Raw genomic sequence first — 12476 nt, 5'->3', positions numbered from 1 at the left:
CTACATTTTATTTTTCAGAGAGATTCTTGTTAAACATTGACCTTCATACCTTGCCTGTTCTTGTGTTTCTGGGCTTCAAAACCATGATCCCTCACCAAGTACCTTCATTCCACCTTATAAGATTATAAGGTATCATTTTGTTTTGATACTTATCCTTCTTCCAATGAATTTTATTTTGGTGTTTCTTTATGGTCAGAACTGCCCCTACTAGTGCCTTCTCTCTGATATCATCTCCCATTTTGCATTTACTTAGTTGTTTGCTTACTGTCTCTCTCATTAGAATGTTAGCTCCTTGAAGTCAGGAATTCTAGTTTACTTTAATTATATCTAGCAAAGGTTCAAAACCCAGCCTGGCACACAATAAGCTTTATTAAGTACTTGTTATTGCTGCTGGCATAGAGTTCTTGATAACTGTGCCAATAAGTGGCAAATTCTAAAAGGTCCTATCAAGCTAGAACAATTTTCAATTAAAAAAAAAATGTGTCTCTGATCCAAGGACCAAGACTAACAGTTCCGAATGGATCTTTACTAGAAATTTGGCCATCAAACAATGAATGGCTTTGGCCATAGCAACTGATCCAGCTACTAAAATGTGGAAAGGCTGCAATCAAATTTACATATATATTTTCAAATAGAAAAAAAAATGTTTTGAAACATTTACCTCCAAAATGAAAACATGGTATGAATTATGTAACTAGAAAAAAGTTATATTTAAATGCTACACTGCCTCTGTTTAATTGCTAGACAGTATCTTTAAAATCTTGAACTTTTTAGGTGTGTTAAAATCTTTACTGAACTATGTTCATGGTACTCCAGGTAATAGCACTATTTCCAAACGTCTCTGTTATAATATTTATTATTAAAAGCTGGAAAGGAGAAGTCTCTGATTAAAGAGATATTCCTTACATAAATAGCAGCAATAGATAAGCCTTCAAGTCCTATGCAATATGCCAGTAGAGGTGCCTAGAATGCTAAGCAGGAAGCAGAGCTATAGAGCATTCAGATTTTTGCCTCAGATCTAATTTAAAAAACTTCAACACAAGCTCACTCCAAGGAGAAATTGTATTAAGCACAAACTCATTTATTTTTTTTCTGCTGATGAACACAGTCATGTGAACAGCTGATAAAGTTGTCACTCTTTGCAAGAGGGTTCTAGGAATGCAAACTTATGAGCTTAAATTTCAAACTTCATAATCGTCCTATTTGTTAATGAAATTATGAGTTTGTTGTTGCTACTGCTTCCTCAATATATTGGGCTAAATGTTTTTTTTGAGGGTGCTGTTTTTGTCTTTTAATTGTTGTGTTTAGGGCAACTTGCAAGGAAGAGTACTTCAATAAAAAGAATATATTTCATGTAGCATCCTTTTGGGGAAATGACTACAATCCTGGGTAATATGTGCATTTCTGGAAGAGTGTCATAAATGCTTAAGAAACCAGTTCTCAGCATGAGCATGCTGAGTAAAAGGTTTTAAAACCTGTGTAGAGATATTTGTGGCAAAATTCTTGGTTGTCTTCTATTACTGTTTTAGACTGAAAAATACTCAAGCAACCCATTCTCAGGGTAACTCCTAATGGTCCTTGAAATCACAGGATCCTTCCATTAACACACCATGAATATATTAAAGCCATAACCAAGCCACAAAAGTCATTTTTGAAACCATTATGTCTGTGAAAATTTTAATCAGCACTCCAAATATGTTCAATTCAATACTATTCTATCTTCTTTCTCCAAATCCATTTTTGCTCCCCACCACCAACACTTCTCTTTCACTATAGACTAAGGTAAGCACATAATCCTATACATTCAGGATCCCCTTGAAAGCAATAAAAATCAAAGTTAAGAAGTTCAAGATATCAATTTTCTCATTAAGCCTGCAGCCTGATTTCTTTTAGGCCTCAAATACCTGTGCTAATTGTAAAAGATGGTATAAGGAAAACACATTTAAAACCTAGTCAGATACTATTTTGTAAGCATACATGTTGCATACTTCATATTATTAATAATATTTATAGTACTGAAGGAAAGATAATAGAAAGAGCTTACTCAGAAGATGTAAATTCAAATCCCACCTCTAGTGCTTTCTATTGTGTAATATTAAACTGATCTTGACCTCAGTTCCCTCATCCATAAAATCAGAGGCTAGGATTAGCTGGAGATAGTCTGAGGCTGTTTCTAGCTTTAAATCAATGTGTGATCTATCTCTGATCCTATGAGAAAAGCCCTTAACATCAAGTTGTTGGTCCTATCTCTGACACATGGTAAGGATTATGGGCAAATCTTTAATCTCTTTCAGGTCCCCTAAGTTATTGACCTCTATCAGTAGACAGTTTCCACACCAGAAGCTCCCTAAATTAATGAAGCTATAGGCTAAATCTAAAATAATAACAGCAATAAAAAACAAATCAATGCATCATTTTGAGTTTTGACACAAATATGAGGGAAATGCTGGAGGCTTCTGTTTTATGATATGGAAAGGGAAATTTAAGAAATTGATGTTTGAGAGCTAGAACTTAAAAGATAATCAAATCCAACCTTCTCAGAGGTACAGGGAAAGCAAGTATATTATAGTATGTATAACATAGTATAGTACAGTATAGTATTATAATATAATATGGTAAACAGTATAGGACAATGTAGTATAGTGTATCATAATTTAAGTCAGAGTAAGAGTAGCCATAAATTTAGGTGATTTTTAACTAGATAAAATAGACAGCTGTTCTACTTGTCCTGATTGTCAGAACCACTCCAGATGATGCAAGTAAAAACACTGAGGCTTTTTAAAAAATGAACTATCTAATAGGCAGAAAAAGTCCCAAATTCTGTGGCTAATGGAAAGAAATGGAGAGGGATCTACAACATGATTTTTGGAAATTCTATTTTTAAAAGAACCAAACATACTAGCAACAACCAAACAAGCTAGCTTCCTATTTCAATATAAGGACAAGATGGGGAAAGTTTATTGCACACAGCTATCACCACCTACTGGAAACAAAGATAAATGATCCTCTGGGCAGCAAACACTGTTACTAATATAATTGCTCTGGTTCAAATGTTAGAGCACAAAGCAATGAATCAGCATTATCTGGGAATACTCTAGTCTTTACTCAGTAAACAAGGGAGCTTATTATAAAGAGGTTTAGCTCTAAGCTGCTGAAGATTTACTGGATATAGAAATACTTGGATTGTTTAAGAAAATAACACTAGCAAAATACAAAATACTCTATAGCATTAGATTAAATCATGTGAATTCATTGTATGTTTCTATAGATGCCATATATATGTATTTGGAGCCTTCTGCTTTTGACTAAAATATTGTTTCAATTAATGATGTAGCATTTATTAAGTACTCACTATTGTGATAAATCCTAGAATTTCAAATACAAAAGTACATAGTTCCAGTGATCTGAAAGAGCTCAGATTCTAATTGGGAAATGACACACTTTGGTGAGTGATGCATCGTAATGCCTAAAGGGATCCAAAGGATATGAAAGCTCATAGTCAGATCCTATGGTCTCCAATGTACTGGAAAGATTATAGTTAGCCACTCTGATTATCAAAGCAGTAAGAGCAACAATGTTATCCTGGCAAGGGAAGATGAATAGAAATAGGGGAGATATCAAACCCAATAACTAACTGATGGGAAATAGGGAAGACAGGTTTGTGGTGGATCATATCCTGAGTTTTCTTCTCCAAGATTGAAAATGAGAGGATGGGGGGTCAAAATCCTTTCAGGAGAAGGAAAGTAAAAAGTTTGGGAGAAGGGCTTCCAGAAAGCAGAATCTGCTCCTGTTGAGCACCTTGGATGAGATCTGAGCCTTTAAGTGGTCATCAACCTGCAACAAATACTAAAGACTTACTATGTTACTAGATGCATAACACCGGGCTCAGTACTAGTGGAAAATATGAAATTTAGATAAGACACAGTCCCTCTCCTCAAATAACTTCCAGTCTAACATACCAACAGACAATTGTAATCTAGAATAATATATGATTATAAATTAGAGAGATTCAAAACCAAGTATTATGTGAGATAGGAGAGGGGAGGTCACTGAAAATCAGTGAAAACTCTACATATAGAAGAGGCAATATTCAAATTGGGTTTAAAAAGAGGAGTAGAAATTCAACAGATGAAAATGGACATTATAGGAGACTTAAAAGATGGTAATATAATTTACATTATTTAATTACATTTTATATTTACTTGTTTGAATAAATATATCTTTTCAGTAAAATGTATAGTCCTTTAAGACAGGGGCTGTTTTATTTGATTTTTGTATCCCTAGCATCTAACACAATGTCCCACAAATGACAGGTGTTTTATAAACATTTATTGAATTAAACAACCTGAACAATAGTAAAGAGACGTGTTTTGGGACAAGAGTTGTCTGTTTGACTAAAGCATAGAGCACACAAAGGGAAGAGAAATAAGAGAAAAAAGTTGAAAGAAAAGGTGATGCTAATGAAAGGATTCTTTCAGCTGAGGTTCTTTGCTTCATATGTCATGGAAATAATTGAGGTCATTCTCTAAAAGCTTTCTCTTCTTCACTTCTCATCTCACACCCCTCTGATATCATCCCCCACTATCTCCTTTTCTTCCATTTCTGATACCATAATTAACTGTAACTTTGCCAACCCTTTGATCCTATCATTATCATTCCTACCTTCTAAGCTTTAGTATTTACTGGTTCCTTCTTGCTGCCTGCAAGCACATGCAGGTCTCTCCAATCCTTAAAAAAAATATATATTCACCAAATCTTACCATTTCTATTATTATAGCCAGCCCATAAGAAAAAGCTTTCACTTGGTACTCCCATTTCCTCTCCTCTCACTCTCTTCTTAAATCCTACGCAATCTGGCTTCTGATTCTTATCATTCAACTGAGACGGCTTCTATCCAAAATAAGCAATAATCTCAGCTACCATATCTAATAGCTTCTTCTCAATTCTCATAGTTTTTGACATTGTTAATTATCTCCTAAATATTCTCTTTTCTTTGGGTTTTTAGGATTACCCTCTCCCTACTGCCACCTAATTATTTCTTTTCAGAATCCATTTCTGAATCTTCATTTGGGTCATACCCACAAACTGTGGGTGTTTTCCAAGATTACTCTTCTCTCTCTACACATTAGTTCCCATGATTTAAATATCATATCTTTGCTGATAATTCTCAAATGTATATATCCATCCCCTTCCCTGAGCTTTAATCCCATATCACCAATTGGTTGTTGGATGAGGTTTCTCAATACTTTTGTCTAGATCATTGCAAGAATCTTCTAACTGGGAAACAACTAGAATTTAATTGAAGAAAGCAGAAAACTGGGAAGGGAAAAGGGAAGTAGATTTGACATTAAATTTCTCTAATAAAGAGTTCTCTCTCAAATATAAAAAAATTGAGTCAAATTTATTATAATACAAGTCATTCCCTAATTGATAAATGGTCAAAGGATACAAACAGGATCAGAAAAAATCAAAGCTGTCTATAGTCATTTGAAAAAGAAATGTTCTAAATCACTTTGATTATAGAAATACAAATAAAAACAATTCTTTATATCTATCAGAAATTGACAAATGCTAAAAGGAATGAGAGAAAATAGGCACACTAATAAACTATTAGTGGAGTTGTTGATTAGTTCAACCAAACTGTACAATTTGGAACGATGGACAAAGGGCTATAAAACTGTGCATACCCTTTGACCCAGCAATACTACTACTAGGTCTATTTCCCAAAGATATTAAAAAAAAAAAAAAGGAAAAGAACCTATATTTTTATGGTAGCAAAGAATTGGAAATTGGTGAGGAATGTCTAAACAAGTTGTGGTATATGATTATGATGAAATACTATTGTGCTATAAGAAATGATAAGCATGGGGCAGGTAAGTGGTGAAGTAGATAAAGCACCAGCCCTGAAGTCAGGAGGAGATGAGTTCAAATCTGGCCTCAGACATTTATCACTCCCTAACTGTGTGACCCTGGGCAAGTCACTTAATCCCAATTGCCTCAGCAAAGAAAGAAAAAGAAATGATAAACATAATGCTTTCAAAAAAACTTGGAAAGACTTACATGAATTGATGCAACTTGAAGTAAGCAGAACCAGGAGAACATTGCACAGAATAACAGCAATATTGTACGTGGATCAACTTTCATGACTTAGCTATTCCCAAGCCCTATGATGAAAAATGTTATCTACTTCCAGAGGAAAAAAAAACTAGAATATGAATGTAGATAGAAGTATACTTTTTTTTTTACTCTCTTTATTCCTTGGGAGTAGGAAGGAGAGAAGGTTGTCTGTGTTTCACAACATTACTACTATGGAAATATGATTTGCATGATTGCAAATGGTATGAAATTGCTTACCCTCTCAATGATGAGGGAGGAAAGCAAGGATGAGAGAGAATTTAGAACTCAAAATTATAAAAAATGAAGGTTAAATTTTGATTTTATATATAATTGATAAAAAAATAAATTTTTTTTAAATCTCCTACAAATTGGTTTCTTAATTCAAGTCTCTCACCAGTATAGTGGTTTTTCTAGAAGCACAGATCTGACCATACCACTCAGCCCTTCTGGCCTAATTTTAACTCCAGTAGTTTCCTATTGCCTCTAAAGTCAACTTTGAATTCATTTCTTTAGCTTTTCAAATCCTTTATATACTTGCCTCCGCATCTTCGTAGACTCATTGGATTAGACTCCCACACTGAGCTAGCCAAACTGTCATTCTCTCTCTATTCCACACGCATGACATTCTTACTAATGTTTCCCTGCCTTTTCCTCATATCTTCTCTACCTCATAGAATCTCTTTCATTTTATCTAGACATAGCTTAGTTGCCACCTTCCACATGAACTGATTAGACCATGCTAATCTAAGGTGAGTATAAAAATCTGTTCAGCTGTCTTATAAAGAGTCTTTACTTTCTAGACCAATATGAGAATAATGTTTTATTTTCTGTATTTCTTCATATGAGCCACTGAATTCTTTTGCATCATATGCGATTTCTGTGGGGGAAGAAATCAGTTACTACTCTTTCCCTAATACCATATTGAAAACTGATCACCTTTTTTAGAAAACCTCAACAGGGAAAACCCCAAACATAAGCCCTATCTAAGCTTTGTTTTAAAGGGGGAAGAGGCAGAGAAATCTTAACAGCCTTTTTTTTTTTTTTCAGGCCAGCCTCTCTCCTCAGGATGAATCTGAGACTGTCTTAAACTAAGCCCCTCTCCTTGTTGAAGACCTCTAGTCTATAATGACAGTAAGTACATAGAAGATATGTAAAATCATATGAAAATCTTGACTTATTAGGGATTCTGGGGATCAGAGTTAAAGAGGAAGTCAATAAAAACTTCAGAGATCACAGGTCTTTTTTTTAAATCCTCCAGATCTATGACTTTATGGTGTAGAAACTTCCTAGTAAAGAAACTCATTGTTAATGAGGCAACTATTCCATAACTTAAAGTCTTTTACAGTTACCTGGGACACAAAAAAGTTTAAAGAGAGTCACATCTATTATGTATTGGAGGTAGATTTTTTGGGTTTCGTTTTGGAGTTAATAAGGATTAAGTGGTTTAGGAACACACGGCCAATAAGTGTCTAAGATTGAATTTGAACTCAGTTCCTCTTGACTCTAGGGCCAAGTCCCCTCCCTGCCTAGGTAACTCTTGAAAACAGATCATTGTAATTCTGAGGCTGGCTCTTTATTTACCATGATGGTCTGCCTCTTATGTTTTCGTCATGTATTATTTTTTTCAAGAAATTTAGAGGAAGGCCCATTGAGTGGACAACATGTGTTGTCCTGGACCTGGACAAGAGTTACAGAGGATGGACAGCCAGTTTGTGCTCTGAATCTTATTTTTTCTCAAAACTAAAGCTATGGTGTAATATTCTTCTCTAAAATGTAATATTCTCTGGGAGCAGGTTTCTTGGGAGGCTTCTGGGAGCAGCCTTCATTTCAGTCCAGTAATCACCCCAAATGCAGCCAGGGGTTAAAGTCTAAATCCTTTATTATCTCCTTCAAAGTCTTGTTTCTTTCCCTTGGGGCTCCGCTAGTTTTTCTGGAGGCCTCCTGGATCTTGGTTTCAGTATTCTCTCCAGGACAGCTGCCACCACTTCTCTGTCTTCCTTAGTTCTCCTTGACTGCCTTCTCTGGCTTCTGAATCTCCTAGACTGAATCCTGGTTGAGGAATCTTGTATAACTTTATTAAGTACTAAGTACATGTACTGAACCAGAGAACTGTTAAATACCATGCTAAATAATCATTATCTCTATCAATTCCACTGATTTAATGCCTTGTTTCAAGTTCTGGTCCATAACACTATGGTATCATAACATCATCGTAACACATCATAATACAAAAAAGATATTTTCCTCCCTTTAATCCAATAAAGTTCTTGTTGTTTTTCTTCCTTGTTCTTAAGGAAGACCAATGACATTAAGGAGAATGACAGCTTGACTTGCAAATGCATTGGATTTAAGTGAGTCAGAGTAGTATAAAGTCATTAGTCTCATTCTCTCCTCTGGAGTCATCAGCACACAGGGGTCAGAGCATCTGGCTGTGGCTCTGAGTGAAAAGGGGGACCTTGGCCTTTTTAAGCTTAATTTGTCTGAGCTAAAAACCATTCAGTACTGAAGGCTAAATAAGAACAGAGGCAAAAAATGGCCTAATTTGCCTTTACAAAAATAGTTAGTTTGAGAAGGAAAGATCTTAGAATTTTCTGCCAGAACAGAAACAAATGCTATTTACCTGGCCAGAGTTAATAGATGACAAAAAGATTTCAGAATGAGTATGGCTTGGGTTGGCTCTACTTTTTGCCAAAAAAATTTTATAAGTGTGACAAGTCAAGTTCAACACACACCAAAAAGGACAAGTACTTTAAGAAAAAGATTTCAAACTGATTTTCATGGCATGATAACCTCTGCTTTGCTTCAATCCAAGAAAAAGATAGAATACAAGGAGCCTCTGATTTAAAGAGTTGCTTCAGGGCAAAGAGATGAAAACAATTCTGGGCCTCATTAAGATAATAAATAGAAACAAAAAAGAAAATGTTTTCCTTTCACTCTCACACAAAACCATGACACATCTTCCCTGGAAATCATTCTGCCTACCAGACCTGTGTGACAGAAGCTGGTGCATCCTCAGCTTGGTACTGAAAACCCTGCAGTTTGGCTCTAGCCTAACTTTCTGGATGTTTCACTAATTGCCTTCACACGGTCCATGTTTCAGCTAATCTGGCCCACAGACTATTTGGATGGACTCAACACTTCATCTTGTGCCTCCCTGTCCATGCTTACAGTGAAATAATTTAATAAATAAGCATTATTATGCGACTTTAATATTGTTGAGACTATACAGGCAAAAACTGTACAGTTCTACCCTCAAGATGGTAACATTCCATGGGAGATAAACATGTACATTAGTAAGTATTTGCAAAATATAGAGATAGTTAAATATTGTGTTTGGATGAACTAAGTTGTGAGGCATTCCTTCAATCTGACACTTGACTTATTCTCAAATTTAATTTTATTAAACTGAGTTATAGAATGATCTAGAGAAACATTTGGATATTTCTTTCCTAATTGATAAAATTGCAACTGCTTTCTCACTGGCTAATTAATTAACTAGAAGTTCAGCTCTGGGTCATCGAATATTATTTACTACACAGAGAACTTCCCTTCCCAAAAGTAATCATTAACAAATGAAATCAAAAATAAAATGATAGTAACTATTTATAATATTTTGGCTATGAGAAAGTTTATAACTTGTCACTTATAAACCCTCAATGTAATATTAGATAACCCCTCTTCATTGCCAGAAATAGTTTCATTATTCATGTCACTCAAGACATTAATTAAAATCTCATATTTCTTCTCAAGATTAAATTTAAATTCAGTTTTTCAGAAAATAAATTATAGGGCTATTTTCCCCTTTCTACACTATTCGGTGAAATAATAATAATAATAAACTAAGATTTATATAGTATTTACTATGTGCCAAGAACTCTGCTATGCTCTTTACATCCCTGGGAAGTAAGTGAGGAAACATAGAGGTTAATTTACTTGCTCAGGGTCACACATAGTCAAGTCTGTATTTGAATTTAGGTCTTACTGACTCTAGGACCAGGGCTCCATCTAGCAGAGCACATGCACTTTGACCCAACCATATTATTGCTAGGCCAGTGTCCATTTAGAAATGGCTAGATAAAATTGAATATTTTTGTACTATAAAATATGAGAAATTAGATGATTTGATTAGAGACAAAAAAAAACCTTATAGTAACTAACAGAGTGATGTAAGCAAAATTAGAGGAACAATTTATGCTCTAACAACAATATTATAAAAGAACCAAACAATTTTGAAAACTTTTTTTATAAAGTGATGAATAAAAAATCAAAACCAAGAGAACAATTCCTGCAATAACAGCAACACTGTTTGGACAAACAGTTTTCAAGAGCTGTAAGAACTCTGATTAATATAATGACCCCACAGGACCAATGATGAAACATCTCATGAAAGAGTGATGGTATATTTAAGGCACAAAATAAGAGAAATGTGTATAGGGCCAATGGGGGGGATTAGTTTTGAATAGCTAATTTGTTACAATGAATTTTTATTTTCTCTTTTTTTTTCAATAAGAGATGAGAGGGACATAAAATAATTTTCATAAATAATTTTATTATTTTCATTTTCATAAATAATTTAAAATAGGAGTGGTGTTACAGGTGTGGAATATAACATGCCCTTTTCATTAAGGTCTTTGTATTATTATTTTTATTTAATTTACTTGCTATATTTTGATACAAGAGACTTTTCCTGGAGTGAAGATCATCCTAAACATCAAAATAAAACTTTTATTTCTTTAAAGAAACTAGGAGCTAGGATTATGGAAAAAGTTCTTGTTAAGGTAGAATTCTAAAGGACCCCTTACTCATATGTACCTCTTAGAATCCAAGAGCAGGAGTTCTTGACTGCAATGCATGAACTTGTTTTTTAAAAATAATTTTATAACTTTTTCAATAAAATTAGCTTGCTATGTAATCCTGTGGTTTTATTTTATGCATTTCAAATCTTTTTTTTTTTTTTTTTTCTGAGAGACTGCCTGTGAAAGGGGTCCAGGACACACACACAAAAGTCAAGAACCTCAATTCTAGATTGGTTAGTAATTTATCTTCAAATTCTCTTCAATTTATTTACTTCCGAGATTATTATTTCCAGTATAATGCAAATTCTTTTAGTTCAGGGACTATTTTTCATTTTATTTTTATCTCTTTTTAAAAACATGAAGAAATATATTTGGAACTAGTTCCTAGATCCAAAGAAATTTTATTGAGCCCTAACTGATATAGTATTTCATTCGCATCAAAAGCTCCCAGAAGACAAAGGCTGTGTGTGTGTCTGTTATTTTTCATACAATCTGCTGAGATAGGGTAACTTAATCAGCAGTATTTGACGTCACTAACCTGTCATTATCATCAGGTATAAGGGAGGAAGGATAGGCTAATAGTGATTGTTGGTCAACTGTGAGGAAAAAGATTCATTGTTTTTGTTTTTGTTTTTAACCAGAGTGAAGTCTGTAACTTTATAAAAGAGGAAAAAAGATATCTTAGGTCTTACAGGGGTTCTCAAACTACTGCCCGGGCCAGATGCACCCGCTAAGGACGTTTGGGGGGGTGTGGGTGGCCGGGTTATGGCAAATGGGCTGAGGGGCGGAGACTATAGTCTGGCCCTCCCACAGTCTGAGGGACAGTGAACTGGCCCTGTTTAAAAAGTTTGAGGACCACTGACTTAGGATGAGGAAAGGCCAAACTATTAATCACCTCTAAATTATCTGCCCTAATTACTCCCTTCCCCTCTTAAAGCTCTAATAATGATTATGACTCTACCTAAGCCACTTGATAGGAATCCATCTGTTACTTGTGAAGCCCTACAAGGTGAAAAGTTAAATAGGTACAAACCATTCAGAAATCGTGTCTAACTCTATCCCTCAGTCCCAGTAGTCTCATATCTACCACATTAGAAGCCCTTGATTTAAAAGTAATTATCTTTTCTAGGAAGAACCCTTCTTGGTTGAGCCAATCAATTAGAATTGGACCTAAATAGAACCAGAACACCTCTTACACACAAAACTACTTCATAGAACTGGACACGGTCCCAATGTAAGAAATCTGTATAATGGGGAGGAGGCCAATCTGAAGGGAAATTCTGAGGGCCTAAAAGCAGAGGAAATGCCCCAAACTGGGGATCCATCATATCTCTGAGAAATCAAGGTAGAAGGGAACTGAGACAGAGAAGAGAGAGACCAAAAAGGGCCAGCATCTACACAGGATTGTGAAAAGGGATGTCCTGCCCTCATCATTTGAAAGTTCCCAGTAATCTGAATTTTGCTTCAGTCACAGAGATGCCAGATAAATGCAGTCAGGCACAGATCCACAGACTTGGAAAGAGTTACTGAACTAAACTTTTTATCCAAATATGGGAATCTTCA

This window comes from Sminthopsis crassicaudata, chromosome 2, assembly GCF_048593235.1.
Source record: "Sminthopsis crassicaudata isolate SCR6 chromosome 2, ASM4859323v1, whole genome shotgun sequence".
In the NCBI taxonomy this organism is placed as follows: Eukaryota; Metazoa; Chordata; class Mammalia; order Dasyuromorphia; family Dasyuridae; genus Sminthopsis; species Sminthopsis crassicaudata.
This window is presented reverse-complemented; position numbering follows the sequence as displayed.